Source organism: Lycorma delicatula, chromosome 1 (genome assembly GCF_047948215.1).
Source record: "Lycorma delicatula isolate Av1 chromosome 1, ASM4794821v1, whole genome shotgun sequence".
NCBI lineage: Eukaryota > Metazoa > Arthropoda > Insecta > Hemiptera > Fulgoridae > Lycorma > Lycorma delicatula.
This window is the reverse complement of record NC_134455.1, coordinates 120,431,126-120,445,604: the sequence shown is the minus strand read 5'-3', so window position 1 is coordinate 120,445,604 and position 14,479 is coordinate 120,431,126. Positions and strand designations below refer to the sequence as shown.

At 30.2% G+C, this 14,479-nt stretch overlaps 1 long non-coding RNA gene across 1 annotated transcript in view; it reads right to left on the bottom strand.

Moving 5' to 3' along the window:
- Positions 1–779: 779 nt before the first annotated feature.
- LOC142318170 (uncharacterized) overlaps positions 780–14,479 on the bottom strand; it is a 426,054-nt gene continuing 412,354 nt past the window's right edge. The window contains exon 4 of the long non-coding RNA XR_012754843.1: positions 780–816. This is a non-coding gene — a long non-coding RNA (uncharacterized LOC142318170). The remainder of the gene's footprint in view (positions 817–14,479) is intronic.

The following is a 14,479-nucleotide window of genomic DNA, read 5'->3' as shown; positions in this document are numbered from 1 at the left end:
AGATTTTTTAACGTTAGGTATAATTAACTGGTTAGATAAAACTTTTTAGAGAAATTGAATTATAAATAGCAGATCTCTAGCGAGATTGAACATAGTTTTAATTATTCAATAATGTAATTGAATGTTCGCGTAATACGCAAGAAAGCTGTAAATCAAAGCACCCACTCACCGTATATCTGTGACTAAGCGAACGTCTGGGAGGATTACACGTATGTTTTCTAGTGATATATACAAGTGCTAATAATATCTTGAAACTCTACCAAAATTACGTGTAGGTATACCTAAATCTACTTGAACTGATTTCATCAAATCACACACCTTTGACGAATTATCTTTGATTTTTTGGTTTTTGTAAATCTGGTAAATTTCTGCATGTAATTTAAGCACTACATAGATACGCAATTGCATGGTTGAGTTTCATCTTAGTAAGTGTCCTGTCTAAGCCTCCTGAATATTTTTTTATTTTGCACTCACTGCCCTTGTGCTACAGGCATAAACTTATTACCGTATCACTTTTCCGATCTTCCTTCAAAAAAAATAACTCTGAAGTTAAAAACAAATGTTAATGATAATGAAACATAAAACTTAGAGTGATGGTACACAATTAAATATTAAATAATGAAATACATAAGTGTCTTACAAAAGCATGTTTTATATAAAGAGCAAATTTGGCGATAAGCAAATTCAAATCGGCTAGCGCAATATTAATCTACTTATTACAAAATCAAGCTACAACTTAAAAATATAGAGCCAGCTTAACATATTTACCTTAAATTAAACTTTTCCAAAATCTTGTTGCTGCAACGTGCTACTCTTCTACAATAATAAATCAAGAAATAAAAATAATAATAACAATAATAATAAGAGAATAGTAATATTAATGAATGGAAATTGAAAAATACGTGAAAAATCAAATCGAATGAAAAATAACTATCGGGTGGAAGTAACGCTCACCTGCTGATGCTGATTATAGATTCCAGTAAGCAAAAAAATGAAATAGAATATTACTTATTTATTTTTATTAAAATACAATTAGCTATATAATATATTAATACAAATATGTATTTACTGATATGTAATTTATCGATAAACAAAAATTATTAAACCTAGTGAAAGTTATAATATTCTTAAAACCAAATAAAAATAATTAAGTGTATGCAAATAAATATTGAAATTATACGTATAACAAATTGAAATTTTTGTAAGAAATCATTTTAAATTAACTAGTAAAAAAATTTCGTTTTAAACAATTTTTTTTTTTTTTTTTTTTTTAGTAACATGTGTGTTGCTGATAATATTAGTCATCCTAATTTAATTACATCATTGAAGAATTATTTTAATTTCATTTTTAACATTAGAAATATTATTTTTAAATGATATAAATGGTTATTTTTGTTAACTTAAAGTTTTTTTGACAAGATTTTCATTGATGGGTAATTACGTTTAAATAATTAATATCGTGTAATAGCTGTAACAAAAAAAAAATATAGAAAATTAATTCTAAATAAATATAATTTTCATTAATATTATTAAAATAAAACTAAATCTTACAAAAAATATCTTATATTCAATCCAAAATTATATCTGTAGATAGATAACAATAAACAAGTAAAAGCTGATAAATGAAAATTATTAAAAATTAAATTACAGATTTTAGTTTAACATACACTAGTATTAATCATAATTTAAGGGTAATTCAAATAATACGTGTCTGTATATTCTGTTAAGTTTAAATTAAAACTTTTACGTTTAAAAAGTAATATTATTTATGATTTAGACTATTATTAATTACTTAGCACTTTATATTACATAATTTTATATCGTACAATAAATTTTTATACGATAAATTTAATTATATTAAAAAAACAATTATCAGGAGAGCAATATTTCCCTAGTTTTATATTTTTATTAGTGACATTCTTATGAACTAGATAATACCACTACATAATAAAATGTCAAGTGTGATAGAGAGAGAGAGAGAGAGAGAGAGAGAGAGAGAGAGTGAGCGCGAGAGAGTGAGAAAAACAGAAAGAAAGACATATTTTAAATAAAAAACTATGTAGAACAGAAAGAGTTTGAAACAAGAGAGAGTGACAATTAAAATATACAGTAAATGTAAGATGATGCAATTTGAGTATTGAATGGTTTCTTTTTTCTTCTTTAATAACTTTAAAAAAAATTATACAAGTATTGGAATAAAAAGAAAAATCGAAAAACTTGTTGTTTTTTCCAACCAGTTTTCCAGCTACTACCGGATCTGGATAGGTGTAAATAGGCAAATGCAATTACCGCTACTGCCAAACCTGACGTAGCTGCAGATTCAGTGCAGTGTAAGTGTAAATGTGTAGTGGCCATGTAGTCTGCAACAGACTCAAGTCAACCACTCTTGAGAACTGTGGTTAATTTAAACCCAACCATCAAAGAACATCGGTATCTACAGTCTAGTACTCCAATCCACATAAAAACAAATTATCTTTAAAGGACTAAAGCCTTGAAAATCTCGACTTCGAATACCAGCTGATTTTCAGATGACGATTTTAACCACCAGACTAACTCTGGAGTTAAACTCTAAAACTTAACGAATTACATAATTATAATTATTATCTGTAATTAATTTAAACAAATGAAACTATACATTTTTTTCATAAAAATATTACTTTTAAAAATGATAATTAAACTAATTTTTTAAGGAGTCATTTAATTACTTTTATTTTCACAACTAAAATATTCACAATTAACTTAAATTTATAGGAACAGTATAACCTGTAGTTTTAAAGTTTTAATAATAATAATAATAATGTCTTTAAGAAGCCCCACTAGAACAAAAATAATAACAATATATAAAAGAATACATTGCAAATAACAATCTGCATTTCAGTGAGTTTGGCATGTCAATGTGCCACAAAATGACTCGAAGAAGAAAGCAATGGAAAACCGTTTTACCTCTCATTTTATTTAATAAGCCTGGCATTGAATGCTTATTATCCTTATAATTTCTATACAAGTTTTGGACGTATAAATTATATTATTCACAGGATTATAATAATTAATTTGTAATTATAATCGGAAAAGCTTACAAACTTTTCGGTATTGAAACCTAATATATATTACATATTAAGAGATTAAATAAATTTATATGTTCCTAATTTTTAAAGTAAATAATACTAAACTAACATAATGATCTTCTCATGAAAATATAAGAGAAAATTCAAAAATAATTTTTCTACTTTTATTCCCTTACGAATGGTTCAATAGGAAATCCAGTTAAATATGTTCATATAATCGCCAAGATAGCACCCCTGACGAACTTTGACTATTTTATTAATTATATTAAAAACGTGCAGGGGAATTTATTGTTAATTTTGCTGTACTTTTAAAACATTTTTTTAACCGCTGAATAATCTCTTACAGAGTGATATTCATTTGATCATTCTCAACTAATTCTTTCCTTAAGGCACCTGATCTTTTAGGCCTTAAAAATTAATTTCAAGTAACCTGCTCATTTTATATGTCATAATATGTTTACTTTTATTTAATTTAAGGTTATTTACGTAATATTCCTCCTTTTAAAAATATGTTTACTTTAATTTTGCATACTTTATTCTATTTTGCTTGCTTTCTTTCTAGATAGTTTTGTAGAATTTATACATATTTAATTCGAACCTTCCAGACTATAATTTACGTTGAAATTTATGTTTAAATTTCAACGTAAATCAGAAATTTCAACGTATGTGTCAGAAAGAACTCAATCATTTATTTCCTACAGGACTACTGGGATGACTCACTAAAAGAATTTAAGACAACTTAAAATCTTTATTCGCTTGATCTCAACCTGGTCATTATATAAATGACCAGGTATAAATGGCGAGCTGGCTATAATTTTTCTGATTCTACTTGTAAAGTTAAACAAAAAAATATCCTTAGGAAAATTGGAAATTTCTCTTTCCTTCTCCTCCTCACCATAATTTTGTTATTTTTATATAAAAATTTATTCTCAAGTTCGGTTTATGGTTTGCTACCAATTACATGACAAAATAAAAGGGAATTTCTCTCTTAATTCGGTTTCTTCATCTTTGGGATGGTTCAGATAGAAAATTGAATATGAAATATACAGAATTATGAAGATTATAATGTATTGTATTTCAACCTTTTATCGATTAATTTCCATAGAATATCATTGTACAATCGTATATATGAGTGAGTTAAAGTCTCCTCTCGATGTGAGCGGAAAAAAAGATTTTCGAAACGATAACTTATATTTTAAGATTAATACACTTAATAAGTTTCCAGTTTCAGTTGTTGCAATCATGGTAACTGTTTTTAATCGTCATTTCATATATTCCCTAGGAATTTTAAATAAAATAAATTTTCATTACTTTTCTTAGTCATAAGCTGTGGAAATATTTATACCAAATATCAGATCAAAAACTCATCTCAAAACATCGGAGACGTACTCGTAAAAGAATTATTAATTATTGGGTCAGTAAGTGATTTAATATTTATAAGAAATATTAAAATTAATTTTTCACATTACATTTCATTTATATTTCAGTAAGCAAACTAAAAAAAATCAGTTAAATTTAAAATCTTGTACGACTTTTATCTAATCCTGTAAATCTGACTAATGCTGAACTCGACCTCACTGTAAACGATAAAAAATCGTAAAAATTTGCTACAAAAAAATTTTATTTTATTCTTTAATAACGTTGGTTCTATCTTAAGTCGTTTCTCCGTCGATGAAATCTCAACGGCTAAATTATTTGCCTATACGATTTTGCTGTAATGTCATCAAGCTCATCCATATCCAACGATTATGAATTTTCTTGCATGTAATTGGGTAAAATAAAAAAAAAAATATTAAATCCAGTTTAGAAGAATTTGAAGAAGTAGTTGATTTGGATTTCTAAAAAATAATTACATTAAGCGAGAGTTAATTTTGCAAATTTTTCTTGTAGATATTCTTTCAGAAATAAAACTCTAGTTAGTAAGACATATATTGCCCACAGAATTCAATGAAAACTGTAACTTGTATAAAGGTAAGAATAAAATTTTTTTTTAAATATTGGAATAAAATATCTGCAGTAGTTAAAGACAAAATTTTAGTAGTATTTATAATTTTTTTTTTAAATCGAAAAAACTAAATTATAAAATATAGTGCCTAAAAATGGTAAGAGCAACCTTACTGTTAAACAGTAAGTAATTTTTTTTTTTTTATATTTTTACAGAATTTTAATTAATTTTTCAAGTAGGCATTTTTTATAGCATAAAACATGTTTTAATCTTCATTATAGAAATTTGAATAGTGTAAAAAGTTCTTCTTTACTCTTTCAACTATCTAGTTGAAGACGCCCAGAAATTAAAGTGATTAAAAAGAAAATCTTTATTTCCGTTCTCTGAAAATTTAGTGAAATAATGTTATACAAACTCTTACTTACATCCTTACAATAATAAAGATAAAATTTTTAAAGATGTGAATATAAATCCCCCAATTTTATTCTTTAACAATCAGCTGTTCTCTATGATAGTGGTGCTTTTGTTGATTCTAAACTATAAGTAGTATTTATGTTATATGTTTCGATTGGTTATATTAATGTCAGCAGTTGCGTTTTGGAAATTAATTCTCATTAGGTATTAAGATTTTTTTTTTTTTAGTATATAGAGATTCTTTTTGATGTACCATTCCGTTGCTAAGGAGTGTTTTTTTGTTTACTTTTTATGTTTACTTGATTCGTTTTTTTATGTTTGTTCTTACTTGGTATGGATCAGCTACCTTCAGTGTATGTGACAGAGGAAGGCCCATCTGATATTGGAGGTTGTCACATAGCATCCAGAAAATGTGATCCGCTGCCGTCGTTGAATAGAGACCCGAGGAGGATTGCGCGTAGAAAATTATTAGAGACGACATAGCAAACAATCTATATGGAAATTCGAGTGACAACAAAAGTGTAACTATGGAATCCCAACTTTCTACTAGTCAGTGGAGGGCCACAACTATGCCGAGGAAACAAACGTGATTCATAGTATTAGCAATAGCGAATTACCTGTATCAAATAGATTAAGTGGCCTTCCATTAGAGGATACGGATATTGTGAACCGAACGGAACTAGTCAAATCTCCTCCTACTGTGCTTTACGGGATAAACGATGTGCTGAGGCTGTACGAACAGCTTGAAACGGTCGTGTGCAAGAGGGATTACAACATTCGACTGGTCGGTGGTAAACAACTAAGAATAATTTCTAGGGTCATCGAAGCTTACAAGAAAATCATAAATGTAGTTCATGAACATGTTTTAATATGTCATACCTTCATTATGAAGGATCAACGAGCCTTTCGTGTTGTGATTAGGAAGCTATACCACTCGTTCCAGTGGAGATGATAAAGAAAGAAAGCGAAGTCCACGGAACAACGGAGAAGGACGTAATAAATGCACGCCACCGGCTAACTAAGGAACCCCACATCACTTTCTTCGTGATGATGGAGCTGCAGGAGAATAAAAAGACCATTTGAGAATTGAACTACATTGCGAATTGCAGCGTGTTGTTCGAGACACCGCGGAAACCAATCAACTCTTGCAGTGCATAAGGTGTCAACAGTACGGGCACACCAAAAACATTTGTATGAGACCTTTCCGCTGAATAAAGTGTGAGGAAGGCCATCGGACAGCTGATTGCTCCAGAAAGAACAGAAGCACTCCTGCAACCTGCGCCTTGTGTCAATCCGACCACCGGGCAAACTTCAAGGCTGCAGAGTATACTAAGAGATGTCGGAAAGGAAACGTAAGCAAAAGGTAAATTGGAACTCCCAGCTTGATCCAAGTGTCGAAACCGCTGTCTGCAGGGCAATCGGCCCCGACCTCGATGAAAAAAATTTCCCTTCGTTGGAACGCGGGGCGCCTAGGACAATTGGCGCGAGGCCTGAGTCTCTCCACAAAACGTAGGTATTAGTACGTATTAGTGACGATAATATGGACAAGTTAGACACGCTTTCATCAAATATAGACTTCCCGGTTCAATAGATTGGGAGTCTTATTTACTCATTTATTCGCAAAAATCTGTTAATGACAAAATTTTTGTGGATCGTTACACGGAACATTCACGGCTTACTTTCTATGCGAGAAAAACTAGGATTTATGGGAATTGCCAATTCTCTAGATGTAATATTGATATCGGAAATGCACTTTACAAATCGGAATTTACAGACTTCAAGGTTTCTCTGTGTATGTAATGAATCACCCAGATGTCAGAGCCCATGGGGGAACCGCGATTCATATTAGGAATTCTCTGAGGCATAGCCAAATTCCGGGTTTCTGTGATAACCACATTCAGACAACAACGATTGAGGTTACAGACTGGTTGGGACACATCAGACTGTCCGCGGTGTAGTGTCCTCCACGGCTTATTGTAACTAAGGAGTTGTTTTCCGAATACATCGGAAAATTGTCTCACCTGAATGGAGACGGATGTACCTTATGGAAGGCTATAAAGGGACCACAACAATCACCAGAAATGCTCCCTCTCCTACAGAGACGTTCTGGATCGTGGGCGATGAATGACAGAGTAAAGGCAGATCTATTTGATTCACACTTAGAAGTAACGTTCCAACCCCACTGTGACGAGGGCCCTAATGATGTAGGTATTGATGACTTCCTAGAGAGTAACAATCAGCTTCCCGATTAGACCGATCTCTACAAGGGAGGTACTGAAATTAATCAACCAGGGAAGACAACTAAAGAAAGCTCCGGGCTTTGACTTAGTGACGCACAAATTCTTGTCATGCTACTCCTTAAAAGCATCACATACGTTATTGATCTGTTTAACTCTGTCTGCAGGCGTCTTGATCCCAGCAGATTGGAAGGTTTGCAGGTGGTAATTGTCTTGAAACCAATGAAGCCTGCACAGGCGGTTTCTTCTTGCAATATAAAAAAAAAAAAAATTAGCCTCTTAACGGTCTTATCAATATTGTTTGAGAAGCTGCTACTTCGCAGGCTTAGGACATTGTTGGAAAGTAAGGGGATAATTTCGGACCACCAGTTTCGGTTCAGGTGTGGCCATTCCGCCATCAAACAATCCCCTAGAATCGTTAGGATCATCGGTGTATGTCTGGATGAAAGGAAATTCTGCTCGGAGGCATTCATACACATCCAACACGCCTTTGATAAGGTTCAGATACCTGGCTTGCTCTACAAGTTGAAATTACACCTTCCTCAACCCTACCTCCTATTCTTACGGAATTATCTGGAGGGGCCCAGGTAAAATGTAATGAAGAGTTTTCGAGATTCATTGTAATTAGGTAGCGTGTCATTCAGGGATCTACACTGAGCCCTATGTTGTATTCCATATTCGCTGCGGACCTTCCAGGCTAGGATGATTGCATCGTCGCCATATTTGCCGATGGCACTGCTATCGTGACCGTTAACAAAGATCCTGGCCTAGCCTCACGGGAGCTAAAAATAGTATTAGACCGTAACTGCGCGTGGCAGAAAAAATGGAAGCGTAAAGATAATCAAGATAAATCGAAGTGTGTCACATTCGCCATGCGGAAGGGTGATTGTGTCAGTGTATACGAAGAAGATATTTTGATCCCACAAACTGAGACTGTCCGGTACCTAGGACTTCACCTGGATCGGCGTTTGACCTGGAAGTATCACGTGAGGATGAAGGAAAAACAACTAAACGCAAGGTATAAGAAACTACATTGGCTGCTACGGAGAAACTCTCGTTATTACTCATTGGATCCTCACGTTATCCAAGAAGATATTAATTTACAAGGCTATCCTGCAACCAATCTGGACGTAGGGTGTGTAAAGTTGTGGGGAACAGCCAGTACTAGTAGCATAGAAATTACAAATCGCTTCCAAAACAAGGTAACGATTGATGAAGCACCATGGTTCACGCGGAATGATGAACTTCACGATTATCTAGAGTTTCCTTCAGTTTGTGAGGATGCACGACAGCGCAGTGTAAAATACAAACAGAGACTTGAAAAACACGTCAGCCACTTTAAAATTAATTTACTGTATAACAGCAGAGATATCCGATGGTTGAAACGTCCCCATGTACTCGACTTAGGGGCTACTGCACGACAGTCTGAAATTTGACGTCAAATCTAGTAGTATGTTTTTATTTTAATTTGTTTTTGATTTTGTTTTTAATATTTATTATTAATAATGTTGGTTTCTGTGGACTATGAGGTGTTGAGAGTTCCTTAGGAACCACTTTAGCACGTGTTTTTTGTCAAGAGACTTACTTATGATGTAAAAAGTTAGTGCAATAATAAAAACAGATTCAATTCACCCACCACAGTGACACACTGGATAAGTGCGTATGAAACACATACTACTACACGGAAAACTTAACCTTAGATTTATTTTCAATTTTAAATTGAGCGTAACTCAGGAACGACGAGAAATTTATTAAATAGTATGGAGATTTTTGAGCCAATAAAAGTTTTACATAGGCCTATATCTATATATATATATATATAGGTCTATGTAATATATATATATATATATATATACACAAGGTAACCCAATGTTAAGGAAATGGTATTTTCTTATTTCTGAAACCTCAAAACGTAAAGAAAATCCATTTTTCACATTCCCCAATCTAATTACGCGACCGTAACTAATACCGTACTTTATTTCGAAGTCGGTAAAAAAAATAATAAATAAATAATCGAAAAATTATAAAAACATTACCTTTCTTGTTTAATAATTAATTTTTATTTTTAAATGATTTGTTTGAAGTTTTAGACCATTCGTTAAAGAGAAACTCTTTAAAAAATAAATGGTTGATTAAAAAGAATTAAAAGTCTAGCAATAATGTAAGCAATTTGCTTGAAATACCAAAGTTTAATTCTCTTTTGACTTAAAAAATTATTTTTAAATTATCATATAATTTGTTAAAAAGTTATTAATGATGAAAAAGTTTATAAAATTATAATTTTACTCTTATTAAATTATTAAAAACATATCGACATGAGGTATTAGTAAATGGAAAGTTGTGCACAAAAGAACTCTACTTTTGTAACTGCTTTTCATATCTTTGTAACAAAGAAATTACTGGTTATTATTTTATATTTATATTTCCAGGAACAATATCCTTCCACTTCAAACTAGACAATTCACCTTGAATAACTTTGTTTGTGATTCATCATTCGTTTTTTCCAAGATGATATTCAAGTTAAATCAAGCACTGTAAATATAAAATTGGTATCTGAGAATTCCTACGGAGATCTAATTGTTTAATAAAAATAATTTAAATTGTATTAAGTAGAATTTCCCAACTGAAATACGTCTTTTAATTATTATTATGCTTTATATATTTTTTTTTATAAACAAATTTCTGTATTTATATTTTCTAATTTATTTTTAAAGATCCAAAATAAAATTTAAATTTCAAGAAAGCAAATCTTGGACATTTATCTTGTTACAGGTGAACATCTTTTTTACAAAAAAAATATTGTAAAATTTCTTTAAAATTTTTATATACAGACGTATAATAAATTAAAGGCATTAATGACGCAACAAGATTAAACTAAACCATCGCTTTATTATGTAAAAAAAAAAATTATCAGAACATCATTAAATAACAAAACCTTTTTTTCTGTTTAGCATCCAAAACTACCGTCATGATTATTTCAGAGGATGAATGAAGCTATTATGTATGAGAATCAATGAAGTGTAGTCTTGTTCAGTCTCGAAACCTACCAATACATGAGGACATTGAGGATGCCAATTGTGGTCGCTTTCGATCTAGAAAGCCACCTATGAAACAGCAATTATAGAGGAAGGATTTAACCTAACTGAAGCCTGGCTTCAAGAATGGTTGTGGTCCATTCTTGAAGCCAGAATGTGGTCGAGAATGGAAGCAGCATAACAAAATCCCATGTATTACTAAAAAGCCACCGGGTTTTGACTTGCCACGTAAGACATGGTCAACGTTAAACAGAATACGAACTCAGCATGGTAGGTGCGCCTATTTCCGGTATAAATGTGATAAAACACCGACGCCCGTTTGAGAGTGTGGTGAAAATCAAACTGTTAAACACATCACAGAATTTCGCCCTAGAACAGCTTATGAAGAGACTCCTGAGGATTTCCTGATGCTGACTCCAGAATCAATAGCTTATATTAATTTGTTAGATATTTGTTTGTAATTTTTCCTGTAATTGGTATTGTGTCTTGGTTTCATACGCTAAATAAATATTATTATTAATATTATGTTACGCAAAGAAAATGGCTACTAATTTCTAGTTCTTAATTATAAATATCCCCATATTATGTTAAATATTCAATCCTAAAATTAATAAATAGTAGGACTACATGAGAATAATGATTATAAGTAATCAGAAAAGGTATTATTGAATTTATAAATGGGAAATTTTATATGGATGTACTGCAATTTAATACTTGAAACGTGTAGAAAAAGTATGGTGTACATTTTATTTCACATTTGAAACAATTTTCGTAAATTAAATTTAGTTTTGCAGATTACAGAAGTAGGGCATAAACTAAGATCCCGGTGAATTTTTCTTTTATTAAAATGGGAATTACTAAGCTATATAATAACAAAATACTAACAGTGTAATATACAGAACTAACATTAGAATCTTTATCATAAAAAAAAAACAATTTATAGGCACATGATAAACGAAAAATAAAATACGTAAAATCCAAACCTACCTTACAAAAATATATATATGATAAAATATCAGTTTGTCAGTATGGCGTGCTTTAAATAAACTGGATACATTTTAAATTTGTTTTCCTGGTATTGATTTTCTAATTCATAATTTGTACAAAACAAAACATATCTTCTCAGAAATTCAAAATAGAACTGGTTAAAATATTTTCTTTTTTTCAGTTTAGCCTCCGAATCCACCTTAAGGTATTATTACTTTCAGAGGATAAATGAAGATGATAACTATGGATGTAAATGAAGTTTAGTCTGAGGTTGAACACTCCTCAGACTTAAAATATATATGGTATTACTAAACTATTTCCGAATGTTTAAGAAAAATTAAAATCTCTCTTTTAATTTTAATAAATATAAAGCAAACTATACAAGCTATGTTGGAAAATGATTACTTAGGGTGCAGATTTTGCATTGATTCACCCAAGGATATCCTGAATAAATTCAAACAATTATAATTTAACCGAACTTAAAGATTATAAAAGTTTTAGGTTAACTAATCCAAATATAAGACATTCAATTTTTGTTTTTTAGGCAGATTATTATTTAAAAAATATTTTCTTAATACGTAAAGTTTAAAGTAAAGTAAAGTAATTAGTTTTCCTTTTTTTGTAAATTAGTAAATTAAATTTTTGGTGGTGGATGAAAAACTTCTAGTCAGTAGGAAGATATTTTGACGACCAATTTCTTAAATAATTGTCATATACAAATTTTTCCATTTCATTGTTTAAAAAAATTTACAACAACATTTTGATGATCTATTATTATTTCTTTTATTTTACAAAACTTCGATATGAGTACAGATATTTTTTTCACAATTTAAGTCATTATTTATAAAAGGAGATTATTATAAAATAAATAATTCATTTGTAACGCTCAGTGCATAAATAAAATTAACTAATAAAATGAACTAAACATCGAGAAAGATATAAAAAAAGTCATAAAATTATGAAACAAGAGATCCGCGCGTAATAAATAATTTAAAGGAAGAAATGGCTGAAGAACTAGTCAAACAGACGCATTCTCGTAAGATTTTTTTTATATTTTTTTTAGTTTAGTAAAAGAAGTGATTCACATTAGCTTTGTGAACATCAAATACTGAAGAAACGCGACTACTTCTCACGTTTCTTTTTAGTAGTGTTTGCAAGCCAATACTTTCTGCCTTAGCAATCCTGCAGACGTGACTTCCGTTCGCTTGCCTTTATTCACATAAAGTTAGTAAAATGTGTTTTAAATGACTTTACACTTTCTGAAATTTCCACTTCTTTAAGACTTCAAACCACGCTTACAAAACGATGTATAATCAAATGCAAATTTTATTCATATAGGTTACTCTTCATTACCATAAATTGTTTTTGAACTTTAAAATTCTTTGCCACCAATTATCCTAAAAAAAAATCCACACCTACAATCTTTAGGCGATTAATTCTAATTTTATATTTGGTCCTTACGCTTAGGTTGAATAAAAATCAATAAAAAAATCGAAGTGAATTAGAATAAATTACTTAAGAATCGTAATATAAGATTGTAACTCCATAAAAATGATACAGTTATAAAATTTTAAGAAAACAAAAATCCATATTTAATCATAATTTTATTAATAATAATAAAAAGTATCATAAATAAGTATAATGTATCAACATTTTTTAATATTTCTCTTTTCTAAACGTGATTTAAACTATTCATATAATTTAGTGATATTTAATATAACATTAAATATCATTATTATTGTTATTTGCCTTGTGTTTGCAACACAGGGAAAATAACGACAGGGATAAAAAAAAAAGGAAGAAATGAGTTCTGAGAAAGAGAAATAGAAATACCAAATAAACGAGACAACATAAACATAGAAGAGTAATAAAGGACACTCGACAGTGTGCGTTAACATAAATCAGATAATATAGGCAATATCATAGTCATCATCACTTCATTATCACATTATAAACCACATGGAATCACTTAGGTCTATTAAGTGAAGACTTTAAGCCTCCTGACATCCCTATCTTTGCCAAGAGATTAATGGCTAAGTGGTTCATGTGGTTATTTAAAGATAGTTCATACCTAGAACTGGATAGTTTTATCTCTTCCCAAACACGATGTAAACCCCAGTATTCATGGATTTCAATATATTTCGTAAATTATCGTACCTTCATGATACACCTCACCAAACTGTTCTGGAACCGTTGTGATATCTCGAACGATTTCAGGACTGCTGAATAAAATAACAGTTCATTAGATAATCATAACTGGGACTACGGGCCAGCAACCATTAACGCCATCAAGGTTGACCTACGGACAGTCTCCTTACCTCATGGCGAACTTGACTCATCTTCTTTTAGTTGATAATTATCAACCATTTCCCCAGCCACCTGTTGACTTGACCCAGTGGCGATGATGATGATGATAATTATAATGATAGTTATTTAAAAGTTATATTTTTATTAATAATAATTTATTCATTCATAAAAAAAGATAATATTAAGAATAATAAAAGTATTATTTTTATATTATTATTGTTCTATATTAGGTAATAATCATATACATTAATCATATTATGAGCAATTTATTACTATTCATCAGTTTATTATATTTATATATAAATAAATGAAATACAACCTTACCAACAATTCATAGTTTTTATTATAGTAAATTTATTACAACATTATTTATGTAGATAAAAAGTTAATATTTTATTTTGAACGATGGTTACCGATGTTATCTGTATGAATTTACCTATTAATTAAAATTTACTTTGCATAATAAATTTAATCAAAATTCTATCATCT